At 38.9% G+C, this 11,378-nt stretch overlaps 1 pseudogene; it reads right to left on the bottom strand.

The window, feature by feature from the left end:
- Window positions 1-8,202: 8,202 nt before the first annotated feature.
- LOC105271994 (uncharacterized) lies at window positions 8,203-9,943 on the bottom strand (annotated as a pseudogene).
- Window positions 9,944-11,378: the final 1,435 nt, after the last annotated feature.

The raw sequence follows: 11,378 nt of genomic DNA, 5'->3' as shown, positions 1-11,378 counted from the left end.
GCAGCTTGGACCAAAGTTTATCATGTGGGACCGAGTCAAATGCGCGTCTAAAATCGACCAACACACTGAATACCTTCCTGGAGCCGAGTCTAAGCTGCAGTTGAATACCATTAAATAATACAAAAACCTGGTCCAAACAACCCCTACCCGGCCTGAATCTAACTTAGCTTTCGTCTAGAATTTTTTCTCTATCTGCCCACTGTTGAATTCTATCCCTGAGGATCTGCGTAAAGAGTTTCGTAAGGCAGTTGCATAAGGCAATCTTTCTGTAATTGAGAGGATCAAGTTTGTCACCTTTTATAAATATCATGGTCAAGGCCGCTGAACCCCAAGAGTTCGGAACCCTTTCAGCTTCAAGTATCTTATTAAAATGGGTCTCAAGATATAATAACCAGTTGGGTGGAAGATGCTTGAAAAACTCATTCGGAATTTCATCAGGGCCAGCAGCTTTTCCATTTTTGAGTTTTGAAATGTTACGTAAGAGTTCATTGTAGCTGACTTGAGAGTCTAAAAGAGGATCGGTGAAAGACGGAAACGAGACATTGGAAGGTACTTTAGAAGGAGTAACCTGCAGGTAAAAATTGTACCAATCATCCAACGAAATTTGAGAAGCTGAGGTAGTGAATGGTCTGATTTTTTTTATAGTTAGCCAGAAGTCTTTAGAGGATTGCACATTGGCAAGACAATTCAGGAGTTCCTTGACGTACAGTTTCTTTTTAAGCTTAATCAAATTGGCGTACTTTTTCTTCAAATTCAGATAGTTAGCCCCGAACTCCCTCATAAAGCCAACTTGTTTAAACTTATGTAAACTGCTGTCTAACTCTCGTTTCAACTCAATGCACTCAACATCATACCAGGGTTTATTGGGAGGATGAGAAGAAGAGGCCAGAGCCCCACCTGATTTCTTTAACATAGGCACTTTTTTAGCAGTATTCATAATAGCTAGCTTAAAGTTGTCAGACTGCTGATCAATGGACAGAACGCTGAAATCAAATTTAATTTTATCGGACAACATCAAGGACTCAGTAAACTGCACCCTCCTCTCATAATCCCAGGCAACCCGGTATACCACTGAAGCCTCGGAAGCTAGCACAGAGGAGCCTACCGAAGAAGTCGCAAATAGGGCTGATACAGGTCTGAGCGCCTAGAGATAATATCCACCATGAAATCCTCAACCAGAGTAAGACAGCAGTCATTAACCCAGACATAATCCACCGTACTTTGCCCTGTAGAGGCAAAGAAGGATATTTTACCGGGAACATCGCTCTGCGAACGCCCATTCAAACAGAAAAAATTTTTATCCTCCATAAATTCTAATAAGAGGCTACCTCTATGGCACACATCTAAATCTAGCACTTTTCTAAATTTAAAAAGGTCGACACCATCTAAAAATCGATCACAAATAAAGCCTTCAGCACCTGCATGTGCATTAAAGTCACCTCCCAGTATTATCGGTACACCAGGGTACGATTCAGAAAAGGAAGCTAATAAACTGTCTAGAAGCTCCAGAGCTGGCGAAATATTCACTTTAGGTATCCCTTTTACAAAAAAGCATGTAACGTTTTTTGTCAGCTTTTTTTGGCGCTATGCATATCAAAATATATATCTATATAATATGATATATATATATATATATAATATATACACATATAACTAATATATATAATATATAATATATAATATATATAATAATATATATATATAAATTATATTAATTTTTTTTTATATAATGCTATTTAATATTTTAATTTTTATATTATATTATACTAAATTTATATATTTTTTTTCTCTCACTCGTATACCCTTTTGGGTTTTTACGATTTGTTCCCTTCCCACCCCCCAACCCCCTGTACCGCATTTGCTGAAGGGAGGGAAAACCTCATCTGAAGGAAAAACCTGCCCTGGTACAGTCGTCCTTTTGACAGGACTACCGCTCGGCAGTGAAACCGTGAGATCAGAGCGCTATAAATTTTTGACCGCCGGTGCCCGGGATCGAACCCGGATCCTTGGCATGCTAGTCTAGCACTCTAACCGCACGGCCACTACCGTCGGTGTTACTAAATTTCTATAATATAATATATAAATTTAATATAATTTATTAAATTTTAAATTATTCTTTTTATATAAAAAATTTTTATACTTTTTTCTATCTTCTTTTTGAAAATCTATATATGTATATATTACATTGGAAATATATGAATATATATATATATATTCCAATGATAACACCCCATACGTGGACGATTTGGCGCGCATAGCGCGCCATATGCGCTAGTAACATAAAAAGTACGAATAATCATTAAACTACCACTGACTATCACTTTGATAAAAATCCAGTTTTCACCACGATGCAGAAGGAAGGGCTCTCCATGCTTCTTCTTTACCAGCATCAGGATACCACTAATAAATGCTCTTGTTGCCCAGAACCATCTTCTTCTTCTTGAAAATTTCCAATTTATTACTGAAGTTTTTCAACTTGACCAGGATGGCCTTCTTGTCCTTGCCTAACACAATAATTTCTTCAGAAGGCTCTTCACCAATACTGAATGAGGAGCAAAGGAAAGAGTTCACTTCCTTCTGCACCTGAGTAGACTGAGAGGTCCAGCCACGAATGATAATATTCTTCTTTTTTAATACTCGTTCACGAAGTGCAACATTCCACTTTAGATCATTGATTACTTTAGATACAGAGTCATTCAGTTGGGGAGGAGGCGTAGCAGATGTAGAGGTCTTTAGATCAGTAAAACCCTCCTCAAGAGCAGCAAACCTAGCCGCCATTTCAGCAGGAACATTGAGCATTTGCATGCCAGCTCTGCAACTATTCACCTCTGCCTCCAGAGAAGAAATCCTGCTTTCAGTCTTTAAATCCCTGAGTTTAACCTTACCCTCCAGCTTATCCAATTTGCCATCAATAGCCTTAATTTCTTCTTTCAGCACAGCATTATTTTGAGCAATATCAGATTTAAGCGCGTTATATCTAGTCGCATTATTGGCCTCAATCCGATTGAAAATGGCCATAATATCAGAGATTGAGGGTGGAGTTGTTGTTGGGTCAGGCTGATTGGAAACAGATGGTAATGAAGATGACAGGGTTGAAACAAGCTGAGACGGTTTCAATGAGAACCTTCCATCACTGAAATCGTCAGCAGGGGACATAGTAACTGCTGTAGATTTGGGAGAACCCGGCTTAGTAAAAAAGTCAATGAGAATCTTAGGAGATTCCAAACGTTTTTTGGCACTTGGAGAGAATAATAATGCACTGTCAGCGTTGAGCTCGGATCGAGTCCTTTTACGCTTACTCACAGGAGTAGACACGGTTTTCTTGGCATTAGGTACTGAGTTCTTCCTTGGACGTCTTCTTCTCCTTGCGACTGGCGTAAAGTTGACACCAGACAGCTGTAGACAGTCAACAGAGGCCACGGTGTTAGCCGAGACGTCAGTAACCTCGATTACCGATACAGCTAGAGAAGTTCCCAAGGACTTATCATAGATTTCACTGGGAGTGCCTGGAAGAGCGCTTCCCTCAGAATTCAGCATATCATGGCTCCATAAAGTGCCACTCATAATGATAGCCTTACATCCTAAAGCACTTAGCAGAAAACCAAAAATCTGGCTCTAAACAGATATGCTGGCAATAAATTAAAATTCAACAGGATCCCCGGCGATAACCGAAGGAAATAGAACCTCACATATGCACAAAACTTAACAAAAGGCTAATTAAATGGTGTGTAATATACTTAGCGAAAATTAACGAACTAGCCACCACTGCGCCACCTGGCGAACGATAAAAATATTAAATAGTATTATATAAAAAAAAAATTAATCCCTATAAAATTAATATAATTTATATTGTAACGTGGTATTTTGCCACGTAACTAGTTCTCGACCGTTTCGCGATTCTAGAGACTTCCACCAGACGGGAAGTCACCTTCAGTGGCGAGAGTTTTGATCAGAGAGAAAGAATATGTTTGATTTATTTTATTTTGCTTTATTTTGAATTAATTCACGCGCCACCGCGTTCTCAATCCGAGGACATCGCCAAGGATCGCTGGGACTCCAAGAGATGTCATTGGACTCCGGATTTCTGTCGATAACCGAATTTTTGATGTGGCCGACAATGGAGCCACAATCCAGCTATGAATTATGAAGGAAGTGACACAGTTTGCTAAGCACGAGGCGGATTGGCAATTAATGAAAAATAGGATAAGAATTATTGGAGGAGAGTTACTATTCTCTCGAGGTAGTTGTAACGCAAAAAATTATTTTATACTTTATTAGGCAGCGCTGAGGATATAATATCATTTGTGATAATTAAGTAAATTGATATTAAGCATCGCAAAAATCTGTAGCGCATGCGAGCAAAAATGATTATCTGTGTCGCGCATGGCTATTTGATTGGGATTGGTGGATGATGACGTTGTCATCCCCCCCCCCCCAATCATATAATCGATCGCGGTACCTACCTGTTGCCAATTCACGTGCGTTTTGGAAATTACTTCCCGTTTGGTCGTTTTTTGGAGCGGACCTGTGTTAATTCTATCGATAAAGGACGCTCGCTATTTTGAGGGACGCCATTTCGCAGCCTGGCAAGCTTTGAGGATCTTTTGGAATATCCGGGTGAGCGTGGTGGCCGTCGTATTATTTTCTTTTTGTTAATATTTGTTAGTGGGCAGAGATTTAGGTTGATTTTTGTTGGTGTTACGTACACCCGAGTCCTGAAGGACTATTTGTGAATTATTCTATTATGCGATCTCTGGCCACTTTCATCAGCGATTATTGTGTCTCTCTCTCTCACTCTCTTGTTCTGATAATTGTTTTAATTTATTTTTTATTAAATTTGTTAGCAAAAATTTCTATGAGTAATCTTGCGACTTTTATTCGATAATTTGTGTCGCAAGACTCATTTCTTTTCTCGCCATTGAATTTAATTTCAATTTAGTAGTTTCAAGGTCTCGTGACCTGCGAATTATTCTACCTCTAGTTTTTGTATTTATTTTGTGTATGTTTGACTGCTCGAGGTCACGTAGACTTATCGATTTTTCGGGTTACTGTTTAGAGTCATTGAATTAATGTGACAATTTCTTGTTAAGTATTTCCGATAAAATTGGTGACATCTCCGACAGCTAACAATTGAGTTTTGTAACTCAGTTGTCTTCCGTTAAATTTTTTTTTTGTTTCATTGATAATAACAACTCGAGTCTTGTGACTCAGTTGTTTGATATTTTAATTAATTCTGACTTCTGAGACTATTTAATCATTTAGTAATTTATTTATTTTGGAAACTTCTGGACTTCAGAAAATCTATATAAACTTAATCAGACGATTTGACTTTACCGATTAATTTAAATTTTCTGTAACGCGTAGTCGATTTAAGGGGATTTTATTTTATGATTTTTTTTTATGTATCGAGACTGATTTTTTTTTTTTATTCAATATTGTTCTCCTCGACAATTCTTATTTTATTTACTTTTGCTGAAGATCCCAGTTGCATCCCCTTTTAGCTTCCGATTATTTGAATCTCTACGTAACGAGCTACAGGAGTTATTGAAGCTGAGAGTGGAGAAGGATTTTGTTTACGGTGGTCATTCCGTTTTTAATGACCTGGCGCCTGACTAAATTTTCTGATTTTATTTTTGTGGTGTTTTGGTGTCAGAGGGCGGGTTGATGGACGAAGGGTTCCGTGAACCTTCGAAAATTACGTCGCAATATATATATATTATATATATATATATCATATTATATAGATATATTTTGATATGCATAGCGCCAAAAAACGCTGACAAAAAACGTTACATGCGTTTTTTTAAAGGGGATAGGAATCACAGCTCCACCAGGAACTGAGGAAATTCCTAAACTTTTTGAGGCTGGTGGGCCGTGAGATAGAGGCCTTGGCGATTCCGCCTCACGCGCAGGGCATCGCGACAGCTGCCGTGATGATTCTGGACGCCCAGAATCATATTCACTTACTTTTCTTTTGTTCGAATGTGCATGTTGCCGCTGATGTTCAACCAATTTACCACTTCGCATGGATAAGAGATTTCTCAAGACTGGGTAGTTCACAAATTTCCAATATTGCACATCGTATGTGGTTGTGTGATCGATGTTTGTGTCATTTCCGCGAAAAGCAACATTATGAACGTCATCAACAGGATTGTGTAACTATCAATAAATGTAAAATGATTCTTCCATCAGAAGGGGAAAAAATCATGAAATTTGAACATCACAGATACAAGGTGCCTGTACCATACGCTATTTACGCTGAACGCGAGTGTGTTTTGCAGCCGTGTAATAGTAATGATGATCATAGATTACACCAAAAACATATTCCATACAGTGTTGCCTCTTACTTGCAGTGTTCCTTCGATAATAATTTATCCCGCTTTCAAATTAAACAAGGAAGTGATTGTATTGCATGGTTCATCGATGAAATAAAGAAAATCGGAGTGATGGTAAATGATATGCTAAGAACGATTGAAACAATGGAGCCGCTCACGTGCGCACAGTCCCGGGAATTCTCAGCAGCTCAAGTGTGTCATATATGTGAGGGGCCATTCAGTTTGACAGACATTAAACATCGAGATCATTGCCACTTTACAGGTAAATATCGTGAAGCTGCGCATGCTGGATGCAATGTAAACTACTAAAATTTACATGACAAACCAGTGATTTTTCACAATCTTTCGGGCTATGATGCTCATTTTATAATTGTAGATTTGGTGAAGGAGTTCAATGGATCTGTCGAGTTGCCTCTAACAAAAGAAAAGTACATTTCATTCAAGAAATCTATTCCACAAATAAAAGTCAACATAAGATTTATTGATTCATTTAGATTTATGGCTAGTAGCCTGGAAAAATTGGCCTCTTACTTGACTGATGAAAATAAAACAATTTCACAAGCACACTGGAACTCTGAGCCATTTGTTAATGCGGAAAGACGTATTTCGATATGAAATTTGGATAATCGGGATAAATTGAATGATGGGGAATTACCATCGAGGGTAGCTTTCTATTCTACACTGAGCAATCAAAAAATTTCAGAGGAGGATTATGCCCATGCGCAGGAAGCTTGGAAGAAATTTAATATCACAATACTTGGAGAACATTCTGATCTCTACTTGAAAACTGATGTTCTCCTCTTGGCCGACATTTTTGAGAATTTCCGAAAAAGTTGTTTCTCATTCTACAAATTCGACCCACTGCACTACAACGCAGGACCTGAATTGGCTTTTGATGCAATGCTCAAATGCACTAGAGTGGAAATTGATTTTTTTACTGAGGCTCATAAGCTTTTATTTATTGAGAAAGGGATCCGACGTGGTGTGGCACAATGCACAAATCGCTATGCTCATACCAATAATCGTCATATGGCTAAGAATTGTAATCCAAACGAAGAGGAGTCCTATTTCAAGTACTTCGTTGTCAACAATTTATATGGAGCAGCTATGTGCCAGTATTTAGCCTTAGGTGCATTTAAGTGGGAAAATGTCGATGGATTCAATGTCGTCAATATTCCTGATGACTCGCCGATTGGATTTATTTTGGAGGTGGACTTGGAGTATCCTAAAGAGCTGCATGATGCACACAAGGACTTGCCACTATGTCCTGAGCATTTCATTCCACCGAATCGCAAGAATACCAAGCTCATGACAACACTCTATGATAAAAGGAACTATATAATTCATTATCGAAATTTGACGCAACGCCTAAGTCTTGGTATGCGCTTAACGAAGATTCGCCGAATCTTAAAATTCAAGCAAGCAGCATGGGCCAAGCCGTACATCGATTTGAATACAGAAATGCGAAAAAAATCCACAAATGAATTTGAAAAGAATTTTTTCGAATTAATGAAAAATGCGGTGTTTGGGAAAACGATGGAAAATGTGAGAAAGCACATAGATGTCAAATTGGTCAGAAAGTGGGGTGGAAGATATGGCGCAAGAGCTTACATTGCCGAACCATATTTCCACAGCAGTCTAATTTTCGATGATAACATGACGATCATTGAGCTGAAACGAGTTCAAATCCGGTTCAATAAAACAATTTACATGGGATTTGCCACCTTCGACTTGTCAAAAATTTATATCTACGATTTCCACTATAATTATGTGAAACGTGAGTTTGGAGAGCAATCTAAATTAATGTACACAGACACAGACAGCCTTCTAAATCAGTTCAAATGTAATAAAATCAAATGTAATAAAATTACATTTGATTAGAGTCCATCCAACTGTTGTGAGTATTATCAAATCCCAGCCACTCTACATATTCATTCTTCCCCCTCCTCTTCAGCACCTTCCCAACGAGAAACACATCTGGATACGTGACGTGACTCAACTCCTCTTGGTAGAATCCACCTTCGATGGCATCATCTTTCCCATCGGCCAATTCATATGTTACAGGATTGGTATTTCGCACTTTTTCAATTGTAACTATTTCGGTTGTCCAGTTGGGGGTACATCCTTCTTCGAGAACAGTTTTGTACTTGCTGATGCGCACTTTATCACCCACTTTGAATTTAATTTTCCCTTTCGTTTCCTGTCGTAGATTTCCATAAATTGATTTCAACAAAGATTTTTCGTCCTTGGCTGAAAAATATTTAGACTTCATTTTTATTGTACAATGCTTCGTGTTATTTTATTCCGCCACTAAATCGCCAATAGTATCACTCCATTTGTAGGTTCCACGTATTGAGAATTGTTTCCACATGTTATTTTTCAATGTTCTATTAAAGCGTTCACATATTGATGCCTCGAGTTTGCTGAAGGTCGAGGACATGTGTATGTTATGCTGCCTCATGAGAGTTTGGAAACTTTTATTGTAAAACTCTTTGCCTTGATCAACATAGAGTTTTTTTTGGGATTCGCCGCTCTTGAAAGATGACATTCATGGCATCCACAACGTCATTGGCACTTTTCGATTTAATAGGAATGGTCCACGCATACGTGGAGCAAATGTCAATTACAGTTAGAAGATAGCGGTAATTTTTGTTGCTGTGTGCATATTTGATCATATCCACGAGATCAGCCTGCCACATTTCATCCAGCCCACGAACCTCTTCTTGGGTAGTTTCGTCGAGCCGACCGATGAAATTCCTTTGCTATTGTTCGCCTTATAGACTCTATTTTCTGGTTTATTAATTTTGCGAATTGCACGTTCGTGTAGTTCTATTTTTTTCTCAACTCTCACAAAACGTTTAGTGAATGCACTTTTGAAACCCCTAATGTTTCTCTCTTGAGCTTCCAATTTCTGCACAACTGTATCACGTTCAGCTTTCAAACGTTTATGCACAATATGCGGTGGAACTGCATCAGAATTCACCACTGAATCAGCAACATTACACAGTCTCCTGCCTTCTAAGCTATAATTTCCGTCAGCAGTACGTTTAAATCCATCATCTGGCGGGCCTCTCCTTCTGACAGTGATGAGCTTGCTTCTATCTGACAACTGCCGTCCGAACAGACCAACACTCATGATGAGAATGAGATGATTCGCACCAGTGTAAACTTGAATATATGATTCCAGCTTCACGTAGCTCTTCGATAATGAAGAGGATTTCGTTGGAGTGATTATGATTACCGGTAATTTGAGATGCCATGAGCAAGTAAAGTCTATCCACCAATTCGTTTGGCTTATCCCAGTAAATATAATCCATTTTCTTGGACAGTGTCAGTGGAGCCACCATAAGCTCTGGGATGAATCCTTTGCCACCCTCTTCGTAGGGTCTAATTAGAGGCTCGATATTATTTAGAAATTTTTCCGTGGGATGTTTGCGTCCCACACTCTTGTTTGGATCATAGTACAATCGATGTGCATTCGTACTGCGCAGAATTTCACCATACTGCATTTGATCGGTTGATGCCCCATTTGCTGTTTTTGGATGTCTATGGAATATCAGGGATGCCAAACCGGGAGTTAAGCGATACTGCTTGTCGCCAATAGTCATTCTATCTCCATTGAAGATCACCTCAGCATTTCCAATTTTCCATTGGTCATCCACTCTTCGAACCCCAAATTGTTTATCCAAATGTTTTTCTTCCTTTGTGCCGAACATATTGAGATACAACTGCAGGACATTCCCAACGTCAGTTTGAGCGGATGATTCATCAACTGCGTCCACGAGCACTGAGGCCGCCGCATTCTTGGAATCGTCATCTTGACCACTTGGCGCTTAAGGAGTACTAGTTATTGTAATTTCCTGTTTATAATCGTTTACTCCCCTCTCCTCCTCCCTCTCCGCCGCTTTTCTCACAATAATATTTTGACTTCTTTTTTTCTTAATTTTCTTCTGAATTGCGCCTTGATCAATAAATTTTTCACGAGTTTTTAAGGCCTCATTCATAGCTCTTTCTGCCATATCTTTGCCCATTTTTATATTTTGATAATTTTTACGAATTGCTTTGCTTGCCTCAGCAGTATGATGCAATACGTCGGACTGCTCTTGCAAAACCGTAGGCCGCATGTTTTGCATCATCAGCTTGTTTCTATACATACAAGACAATCAAATCCTCGCCGATAGCGTCCCTCGTGCAATTCACAGTTTTTGTTGATGGTGATAAACCCATGTTTATCATTATTCCAACAAGCTGAACACAAATCTTTGAACTCTGGGTATGGCATGTCTGTATTAACATGATCCTGATAAATGTCGTTCAAATTCATTTCATCCTGACGGAAGAGAATGAGTAGATTTGTATTATCACGTATCAAGTGTTTTGGAATACTTCCATAGGTCTGACAAAGATAGAAGCAGTCTACACTTTGATGGCGCCCCATGCAAAAGAATGTACGCATATTATCCTGTTTTTCACACGCTACATCATCAAATATCATGAGAGAATTTGGATGCGTTTCCTCAGGTCTGACCACCTTTTCGTGATTATTTAAAAACTGATATTTCGGCTGATTTAAGGACTTGGAGTAAATCTAGACATTTTGAGATCTCAGTCCATTGGGGTGGGTAATGAGAGCAAGCAGGGCATTCGTCTTGCCACAATTTGAAGGTCCACAGATAATCGCACCTACAGTATTGGGTAATAGTGGGCCGTGGCGATTTTTTTGTTTATCCTTCTTTTTTTCGGTAATTTTGTCGAAACTCTGCACTGGTAGCTTCGAACTTTGCTGCTTGAACTCCACCTTGACATCTGCTATCAAGTTCCATAAATACACGGCATTTATAGACTTGCACTTCAGTCTGTACAAGATCATGGTGGTGTGCAAACGTTTTGGAATGCGGGAGGGTACAGGAATAATCAACGATATCATCACTAAATTACCTATTGAATTACATATACCGGGCTACCAGTATTGTAGACCGGGAACCACATTGGCTAGACGATTAGCACGGAGTGATCCTGGAATAAATCCATTGGATAAAGCGT

Source organism: Fopius arisanus, unplaced genomic scaffold, assembly GCF_000806365.1.
Source record: "Fopius arisanus strain USDA-PBARC FA_bdor unplaced genomic scaffold, ASM80636v1 scaffold00132, whole genome shotgun sequence".
In the NCBI taxonomy this organism is placed as follows: domain Eukaryota; kingdom Metazoa; phylum Arthropoda; class Insecta; order Hymenoptera; family Braconidae; genus Fopius; species Fopius arisanus.
This window is presented reverse-complemented; position numbering and strand designations above follow the sequence as displayed.